The sequence below is a fragment of the Pimephales promelas genome, chromosome 25, assembly GCF_988280905.1.
Source record: "Pimephales promelas chromosome 25, fPimPro1.hap1.1, whole genome shotgun sequence".
Taxonomy (NCBI): Eukaryota; Metazoa; Chordata; class Actinopteri; order Cypriniformes; family Leuciscidae; genus Pimephales; species Pimephales promelas.
In genome coordinates, this window is record NC_142793.1 from 7,751,288 (window position 1) to 7,762,320 (window position 11,033).

General features: G+C 38.2%; 1 pseudogene; it reads right to left on the reverse strand.

The window, feature by feature from the left end:
- Positions 1–3,309: 3,309 nt before the first annotated feature.
- Positions 3,310–10,822, reverse strand: LOC148965026 (uncharacterized; annotated as a pseudogene).
- Between the last annotated feature and the right edge of the window lie 211 nt (positions 10,823–11,033).

Below are 11,033 nucleotides of genomic sequence, written 5' to 3' on the forward strand. Positions count from 1 at the left end.
CCCATACTCCATAGTTGATTTCTGATTTAATGTAGTATTGGAGTAAATACACTTTTCAATTTATAATTCTGACCTCGGTTAGCACTTTGCCGCCAACTGCAGCTAACCTTAAATGCGGTGGCTTCATTCCTATAAATTAATGGTGATACATAATAAACGAAAGATGGTTTAGACAGCGCTAACGAACTTTATTATTCAGGTTCCGTAAGCATGTTAATATCAGTATTCATTACCTACCTTTGAGGGTGTACAGTATGATGGTGGTGGTCGAATAAAGCGGACAACCCACTCCCCCTCAGTTGTCAATCTGCTGATCTCTGTGCCTCTGTGATAGGGCAACCCACTTGTCAATCAGCGACCTCTCGCAGCTACGTTGCCCACACGTAAACATGTTGCCACTTTCGTGACACTTAAAAAAATTGTACTTTTACCATTTTTTTATCAAAAGAACAACGATAAGATTAATTCTTTTTCAACCTCAGACTAATTGGCCTTGGCTAATTTTCTGTGAAAAATAGAACACGTTTCAACACCCCCCAGCCCCCACCCTTATGAGGAAACAAATCTGTATAATGACATGGGTATTATAATGTAAACATGGTTTATGAGGACATTAGTGTCCTCATAAAGCAAATGGCTTACAAACATAAGCCTACTAAATGGTGTTTTTTGAATTTTTTTTTTTTTTTTTTTTTTGGTAGGTTTATGCAAGGATGACCTAACACAGTCATTCAAATCATTTATATCTGCCACAGCAAATAGGCTACACAATGCATCAGATGTTATATTTTAGTAGACAAAAAAAGTGTGTGTAGTGCTTTGTTGGTTATTTTTGTTAATCAGCCAGTGTTTGTGGGTCTGTGGACCTACTCAACAGTTTATTTTATCACAATTAAAAGCAATATAAACAGCATTTATTGTTAATATTTTCCTTTGTTATATTTCATTTAAGAATTGCAACCTTGTGTGAGAAAGGGAGGGGTAGAAACACAAAACTCACTTTTGCACTCACACTCTCACTCTCTCTCTCTCTCTCTCTCTCTCTCTCTCTCTCTCTCTCTCTCTCTCTCTCTCTCTCTCTCTCTCTCTCTCTCACACACACACACACACACACACACACACACACACACACACTCTCTCTTGTACATCTATCTTTATGAGGACATTGACACAAAGCAAACACTAGCCGCTGACCCTAACCCATCACAACTAAGTGCATAACCCGAACCCTTACCTAAACCTACCCTTAACCCAATTATAACCTTATCCCTAAAACCAAGTCTTGACCCTCAAACAGACCTTTAAAGGGGTCTCAGAAAGTGGGGACCGGCCAAAATGTCCTCACTTTACTTTCTTTGTCCTCACTCCAATGGTCTAAAACACAAAGGTAGTTGTACAAGCACACACACACACACACACACACACACACAGGGGCGTAATTTGTGGGTGTGTGGGGGGTTGGGGGGGGGGAGGGGAGATAACCCCCCCCCCCCATATTTATACCATGATCACATGAAAAATATGCAGAACATTTTTTTAACTAACATTACCCCCCAATGTTCAAACCAAATCTATGCCCTTGCACACACACAGACACACGCACACACACACACACACACACACACACGCACACACACACACACACACACACACACACACACCCACACACACACACACACACACACACACACACAAACTTGAAGCCCTCAAAGTGCTTTCTGAACCTGAAACTGTTAGGGCATATATGTCCAAATTGTCAAAAAAAAAACAAACTTTGTCATATAGCTACACCAAATATATCACTGGAAACGTCTTGGCCTGGAGAGTAATATATATTAATTTGAAGGTATCTATATTATTACTGCTTTGAGATATTGACCCTTGAACCTTAACCTCAGGGCACATTTGAAGGCTTGTAATTATGGGACAAAAAGGGTTACGGACATGAGACCAACTGTAATAGAAAGGTGTTGACATGTCTTGTAAGCTGAGTAGTCATGGTTATAGTCACCAAGGGGTGGGGGGGGGCTATGGTGTGAAAATAAAAAATCCCCCTTTGAACAAGACAATATTTAAATTCTGATGCCAAAAATGTGTTTTACATCACCTCAAATCCCTGGAATGCCACCAATAAAGTATTTACAACTTCCAATTTTAGGAAAAACCCCGGGTTAAAAAAAAAACTACAACTCCCTAGACCCCTCTTCAGTACTTGTGTAGACATCAGCAACCCAGTTGTAGTTCCTCCGTTTTAGGGCCGTGCTAGGGTTGTGAAAACATGTATCTACCCAATATATCAAATATCACAGACTGTCTAATAAATAATTATACTGCATGTATATGATCTATGCTAAGAAAAGACAAAAATGTTCGTTTAATGACGATATTTTGACTAAAACAGGAGACCAGCGCGCCAACTGCTCTGCTCACGTGACGCAAAGCAGACTTGTCCTCACCTCCATAGTAACGGCCCATGTTGCCACTTCCGCTATGAAAAATGTACAGAAAAACTCCTAAAAACACACACAAAACATTTTTTTTAAAAATAGAAAACATTATATAAACAGTCACAATATAAAACGAATATTAAAAAAATACAGGAGTATAACTAGTCTGAAAATATTTTTACACATCAAAGGAAAATATCAAAAGATTTACGTATTTCAACTGTTTTTAAAGCCTTCTTTACACGAGTCAGAGATAGTCCCAAAGTAATGTTGTACATCAGTACTCAAAACATCGAAAAGTGGTTTCTGACCTGAAAATTTACATTTATGTATATAAAATTTTGTTTTAAAAAAGATCATTAAGAATATTTTGTTTTTGTCTAATTGCTAATTTTTCCAATTAACAATTTCAAACAAAACATTTTTCCCAGAGTATCTTTTTCCCCCAATATTGTCTGGAAAAAGACTGGCTAACATTTGTTTTTCATAACTGAAGGTGTGATTTTTAAAACCATCATATTTGATGTCAATCTACTGTAGTGCCAAGTTATAAAACACAAATATCTTTAAAAACAAGAGATATTTAATTTTCCACTTAATGTCCATTTTTCCCGACAGGGAAAACAAAAACAAAACATAAATTGTTCACGTATATTATAATTTGTATGTATGTTAAAACACTGTGGTGTAAAATGTTCAGAGATATTATAATTTGTTACACTGTTAATTTGTACAATTTATTTAAGAAGTACATTTAGATTGAAGTTATGTTAAAATATTTTATTATTTTGATTTCTTTTTAAAGGCTTTGGCAATATTGTAATATTTACAGTCATTCCAATAAAGCAATATTGAATTGAGAGAGAGAGAGAGAGAGAGAGAGAGAGAGAGAGAGAGAGAGAGAGAGAGAGAATATTCTAACATGTGGAATCATAGCACACTGTTGTAGAGAATAACAATACAATAGGCTATGTACAGTTAACTACATTACATATACAAATTATATACAAATACAATGAAGCTATGTATGGATGCGCAATACATTTCAACCAATGTAATGCAAAAAACAAACAAAAAAAAAAAACAAGGTAATTTCTCATGTTTGACATCTTGTGCTTTGACATCTTCATAGAGTCATACACATTTTCTACCTAATAACTACTCTCCCAGTTCCTCATCAGTTGAGGAAGTATCCTCTAAGTCTTCCTCTTCAGAGAAGTCATCGAAGGACAATGTTTGCAGTCCAAGAATACTTTTGTATGTTGTGCGTGCTGTAGCCAGTTGTGCTTCAACTTCACACAATCTTTTCTTCAGTACAGAAAGTAGTCCCTCACGTCCTTTCTCCATTAAGCCCTCTGTACTGCCTGAAAATGTGACATTAAAATATAAAGAAATGAGCCAATGGTTTCCAGAGAAGCAAATTGAAAAAAACTATTTATTGTCCTTACATTTCCCATTGGTGTCTTCAGTGAGCTGAAAGGTAAACTCTACAATCAGTCCAGCAACACTCCTCATGTACTCCATGTGCTGCTTGACTTCACGAACCACAATAACTTCTTCTTCTTTCAGTCTAGCCAGCAGCATTACCTTGTCAAAAAGATTTTTTTTTTCCGCTCCATATCACCATGACCTGCAATACATTACGTCAAAGTGTGATCTTACAGCCTTTAAAAATATTGGGACAGAAGATATTTTGCATGCTGTACTACTACAATAGAGAAATAAACCCTGGAAGGATGAGATAGAACCCCAGCGCTTCGCGAAGGGGTTTGATCACATACATTTACAAATTGCATTCTTTTTTTTTTTTGCATAATGCCCCATGTCTTATTTTTTTAACATCAGATAACATTTTTTACATCAAATTCCATATTTACATCAAGATGTGTGCATAAAACAAATTGTATTCAGTGCATTTCAGAGGAAGTACTTACATTCCCATGGCCAGGAGTAGTTGTCCACAGCCAGGAGTTCATTGGGAGGAGGGAGTTTTTCAACTTCCCCCACAGTAGCATTGTAGTCATTGATGGCAATTTCCAAGGCTTTCTTCTCAACAGCAATCTTTTTTCTCAGTTGATGCCTTCGCTTATTCCCACCTACAATGAGAAACACAAAATGAGTGTGGATTCACACGATGACTACACAATAGCACCATACAAAATACGACTTCACAATATGCATGTATGTGTTATGATTATTGTGACAGATTTTGTGTAATCTTTTTTGCATTTTTTCCAGAATCTATTTTAAACAATCATACATTTTTTTTTTAAATAGAGGACAAAATAGATAGGTCAGGACATCTCTGCACTTTGCAGAAATATTGGAAATATTTGGATATTGCACTAAACCTTATTATGATTGACAGTTTTTCAGTATGCTGCCCTGACTTGTAGTAAACATACTTTTTTTTATATAAATGGGTTTGCTATTTTTACTATGTATAAATCAGTAGTGAATTCATTTTTTCAAAAATCTGCATTACTAGTTGCCTTTTCTGCTCTCACCAGACTGACGATACAGCTGAAATTTTCGCTGTTTGATGCCCAAATATAGCCCCTCGATGGTCCTCTGCAGGTCATTTTGGATTGTTGCTTCTTTGTATGACAAAAAAACAAATGAATGCCCATTTACAATCAGCCTCTTTTAGATCCCCTGTATAAGAGCAGAGCCAATGATGCTTTAAAATATGCCATTAAATAATTTTTTCAAATTACCTGAGGTCCACTGCTGAACATCAGACACCCACTGCTGGACTGTGTCTTGCTGTAGAGATAACTCAGCGGTGAGTTTCTCTAGGTCTTTTGTTGCCTCTGCAATCCTTTGTACAGTCTGTCCAAAAGAAATGTCCATGTTGACAAATGCTGAGACAATTTAAAAACAAAAATGTTGTTATGCATATTTGCCTAGTAAGTACCTTGACGTATCTTTTGGCCAATGTCCGGTCAAGGTTTTCTGCCTTTCGCTTGTTCCAGCCACTTGCCTGGATTGTCAGCATGTCTGTGCGAACTTGACACACAATGAATGTGCAGTAATTTAGGTTCACAGTGAGGACCAAAGATCAGACAGATACTACATTGATCATTCTCTAATATTGTCACATTAACCTGGAAATAATCATACACTTAATTAACGAGTCAGAAGATAAATTATTATAAAGAGAATCCTGATCAGTGTCTGTAAGCTGATTAGACTTATTTTCTTGTTTTCACCTATGCATTTGACCTATGCATGGAACTCTAAAATGCAAAGGCCGAGCATCAGTGTTCAAACCCCTTGGTCTCAATTTTGACACAACTATACATGAAAAATGCTTACCGGCTTTTGACATGTACTTGGAACATATGGCTGCTCGGGAGAGGAAGCTGTTAACCTGTTCAACCTCCTCCCCGATTGTTGTTCCAGCTCCTTCTTGATTGCGTCCCCCCCATTTTAACTGCAACACATTTACATGAATGTAATCATTTGGAAAACAACAAGTAAGGGCAGAGGACAGACAATCATAACATGTGGTACAAATGGTAAGAAATACATCTAATTGATTACCTCACACATCCATGAATGCGCTTTTGCATGCATGATGGAGAGAAATGGGCGCATATCCAGCAAGTCCTCCAACTCTGGACAGTGGTCCACAACTCTCTCCAGATATGGCCAATATTTGCAGAACACATCAGAGCAAAAGAACTGAACGTTCTGTGAAGCTAGCTGTTTCTGGAGATATAATGGGTATGCAAAAATTTCTCCACGGAACATATTCAATCCCTTCAACAAAACCCCATGACGGCAGACAGCCACTTCAACACCTTCCTCATCTAGTTTACTTGCAGACTTGTTGGCGGACTCTCGTGCTGCGGTCCACTGACCCGCACCACATCTCCCTTTTCCTGGATTCTTAAACAGATGAGGGCAAATACAGACATTTACACAGTTACATTTTATAAAATAAGCTGTAAATCATGATATTATGGTATTTGATGGAGTAATGCCGCTCTATCACTTACATAAAGCAAATAATGTTTAAATTTTGGGGAGAAAAACTGGCAAGCATTCATAAAAATGTGAAACTGTGGTGTTACACATGAAGAAATATAAATTTAGCTTACATGTCCAGTTTTTCCATGGATGTAATCAACAAAGGAGGACACCTCAGCATCACTGGCCAAAAAGACTCCATCAAAAAACCCATCAGGTCTTGGTCTATAGATGTAGATGTGGGTCAAATTTATTTTATAGAAGTAATTTGTACTTGATTTATACTTTTCATTGTACTTGAATGTTACACACCCTGGTTGGCTTTTGAAACGATATAATTTGCGGTTCCCATCCACTGCAACTGCCAACATGGTGGGTGTGCATGCAGGGCACTGAAAATGCTGGACCTGAGACAGCTTGTCAACCTCAAATTTGGCATAGGCCCATTCGAGGAAGGCCCTCTGCATTGTGTCCCCACATATCTTACCACTCTGAGAGCAAAAGTGAAAAAAAAAAAGGTTGGCTTCAGACAATGGTCAGGACGAAGAAAGGGCTCCATCAAGAAATATGTACTGAAACATTGGGGATTGTAAGAACAAGTCCTAACAATGAAACAGTTATTTAAAACGTAATCCAAATAAGAAATGATGAGTCCACTCACTCGCCCAAAGAGTTTTGTACGCCACTCAAGCATGCTGACAAAAGCTTGTCTTGATATCCCTGGGGCAGTGATTTTAAGATCTTCATACGTGGTGAACAAGTCCACCATGTACAAGGTCTCAAAATTGACAGTGGCTGGCCAGTAACCACTTTCAACCAGATCACTCATGGTTACTGGCAAGGTTTTTCCACAGGAGCAGTTTACTGATGGAAGGAATAGGTTGTATCTTCCTGAAATTTCAGAGAAAAACAATTATCTATTGTTCACAAGAAACAAAAAACACAATATGAAGAAATAAAAAAAAGTTACCATTCATTCCAACTAAAATAACTGGCTTTCCCCTGGAAAAGCTTGCTTGCCCAGTGGAGCAGTCGCAGCAGGGAGGAACGATTGGTAACATGCAATCTAAAAAGCAGAATTAGTTTACATATTAGTGTAAATGAAACAGTGAGGTTGTTGTTTCTATCAAACAAAACTTCATCCAGCATGTTTGTTGGAGTAAACCAGGGTTTCTGTAAGATGTAAAATAGCCTACACTCACCAAAAGGATTATTAGGAACACCATTCTAATACTATGTTTGACCCCATTTCACCTTCAGAACTGCCTTAATTCTACGTGGCATTGATTCGACAAGGTGCTGAAAGCATTCTTTAGAAATGTTGGCCCATATTGATAGGATAGCATCTTGCAGTTGATGGAGATTTGTGGGATGCACATCCAGGGCACGTAGCTCCCATTCCACCACATCCCAAAGATGCTCTATTGGGTTGAGATCTGGTGACTGTGGGGGCCATTTTAGTACAGTCAACTCATTGTCATGTTCAAGAAACCAATTTGAAATGATTCGAGCTTTGTGACGTTGCATTATGCTGCTGGAAGTAGCCATCACAGGATGGGGACATGGTGGCCATAAAGGGATGAAGATGGTCAGAAACAATGCTCAGGTAGGCCTTGGCATTTAAATGATGCCCAATCGGCACTAAGGGGCCTAAAGTGTGCCAAGAAAACATCCCCCACACCATTACACCACCACCACCAGCCTGCACAGTGGTAACAAGGCATGATGGATCCATGCTCTCATTCTGTTTACGCCAAATTCTGACTCTACCATCTGAATGTCTCAACAGAAAACGAGACTCATCAGACCAGGCAACATTTTTCCAGTCTTCAACTGTCCAATTTTGGTGAGCTCTTGCAAATTGTGGCCTCTTTTTCCTATTTGTAGTGGAGATGAGTGGTACCCATCTGCCTCAAGGTTGTGTGTGTTGTGTCTTCTTCACAAATGCTTTGCTGAATACCTCGGTTGTAACGAGTGGTTATTTCAGTCAAAGTTGCTCTTCTATCAGCTTGAATCAGTCGGCCCATTCTCCTCTGACCTCTCGCATCAACAAGGCATTTTCACCCACAGGACTGCCGCATACTGGATGTTTTTCCCTTTTCACACCATTCTTTGTAAACCCTAGAAATGGTTGTGCGTTATAATCCCAGTAACTGAGCAGATTGTGAAATACTCAGACCGGCCCGTCTGGCACCAACAACCATGCCACGCTCAAAATTGCCTAGATCACCTTTCTTTCCCATTCTGACATTCAGTTTGGAGTTCAGGAGATTGTCTTGACCAGGACCACACCCCTAAATGCATTGAAGCAACTGCCATGTCATTGGTTGATTAGATAATTGCATTAAAGAGAAATTGAACTGGTGTTCCTAATAATAATTTAGGTGAGTGTATATAACCTGAGATTAAAAAAAAATACCTTTTTCATAATAGGAGAATTTCCCTCCTTCATCCTGCTGAACAAAAGTGGATGGTGGCAGGTGTCTGAAGAACCCCTCCACCATGGATGCTCTGTTATGAAGCACCAGGGCCTCATGTGTGGAAAGGTCACAGGCTGTGCAGTAGAGTGATCGTGGTAAACAGTCTCTACACATCACTACTGCAGCCTTGTGTCCACAATGATGGCAAACCCCCTCCTTCGGCTTCTCTGATGACAACATATTGTTCACCATGAAGGGCCTTAATACTGTCCAATTTTCCAGAGAGGAAGTTTGCCTGTCCCTCCAAAGTGAGGGGAGAGGTTGTTCAGCACCATTTCCCAAGAGGTCTCTGACCTCTTGAATGAGGGAGTCTAAAAATGAAAAGGGAAGAAGGCAATGGTAAATCTGGGCAATTAACACATAACAAATGAGGAAACAAGTATAAAGGGAAAAAAACCTAAATTTTCGATGGTCACAGTGTCTTGTAGTGTCTCAGTTGTGCTGGTTGATGGAGCGCAGGAGGGTGTGACGCTTGCTGAAGAAACTGCAAAAATATGAATATCCATTTAGAACTTGCTCAATTAATAATGAATGCAACTACTGATGAAAAAACTAAAAAAAAAAATTAAAAAAAAATCAAAAAACCAACCAGTAACGTTAGCTGAATCTCGCTTTCGTCTCTCCCCAGCTCTACGTCTTTTTGGCAGAGGTTGACCATTGTCCTCATCAAGCCAAACGCACAGCTTTGTTGATTGTTTTGACCCTCCTTCAGTGCGTCCATGCTGATCCACCTAAATAAACAATTGAGCCACAGAATAAACCTCCACCCACTAAGGTTATTGCTACCTACAATCCCATTATAAAACCAATGTTATAATAAATATTACATTGTAAAAATTCACTCTAATGTGATGAATTCTGGTCCTGTACTGTACAGACAGATCTAGAAAACCCTTTCTACATTGAAAAAAAAAAAAGAACAAAAGAAAGTGAGACGTTTTTACATAATATTTAATTAAACTCTCACTGGCTCTAACGTAGGAAATCAGCTCAGCACTATAGCTTGCATTTGAATAAAGACAATGAACCTGTATAGTTGTAGAGTCTGTAGAGTCTATTATGGTCTTAGACCTTGCAATTAGCATTAATTAGTATGCTTTTCCACCACTGAGATAATGTTATTTACCTTGCACTCGTCCAGGAACGCATCAACCAGGAATATGGCATCTTCTGGTTCAAGGTGATTCATTTTTTCAGCTTGGTCAAGTTATCCACGCTTCCTTTTCCTCCTTGTTAATATATATTCTTTGTTAATGTCTACCTTTTCCTGCCTTCTTCTTCTTCTTCTTCTTCTTCTTCTTCTTCTTCTTCTTCTTCTTCTTCTTGATTCGCATCGATTTCGCGCATTACCGCCACCTGCTGTGAACTTGATCCAGAAACTCTACAACTACCCACTCCCCATCCTTCTTGAAGTCACGTGACTCAACCAAAACGTTTCAGTTTCACATTATTCTGGCGAGATCTGAAAAATATTCGCAACAACGAGCAAGCAAGTGATTATGTACATTGACTGAGTGAATATTATGAAAATAAAATATATATTTCGCGCTAGAAATGTAATCAAAACTTATTTTTATGCACAAACTAAGTCAAAATATGCAGATAGCGCAGCATCCATGTTATAGCAACCAAAACGTTTCAGTTTCACATTATTCTGGCTAGATCTGAAAAATATTCGCAGTAACGAGCAAACAGGTGATTATGTACACTCACTGAGTGGATCTTATGAAAATAAAATATATATTCTCGCTAGAAATGTAATCAAAACATATTTTTATGCAGAAACTAAGTCAAAATATGCCGATAGCATGTTATAGCAACCAAAACGTTTCAGTTTCACATTATTCTGGCGAGATCTGAAAGATATTCGCAATAACGAGCAAACAGGTGATACACTCACTAGTGGATCTTATGAAAATGAAATATATATTTCTCGCTAGTAATGTAATCAAAACTTATTTTTATGCAGAAACTAAGTCAAAATATGCAGATAGCAGGGTCCATAGCAACCAAAACGTTTCAATTTCACATTATTCTGGCGAGATCTGAAAAATATTTGCAATAATGAGCAAGGTGATTATGTACATTGATTGAGTGAATATTATGAAAATAAAAAATATATTTCTCGCTA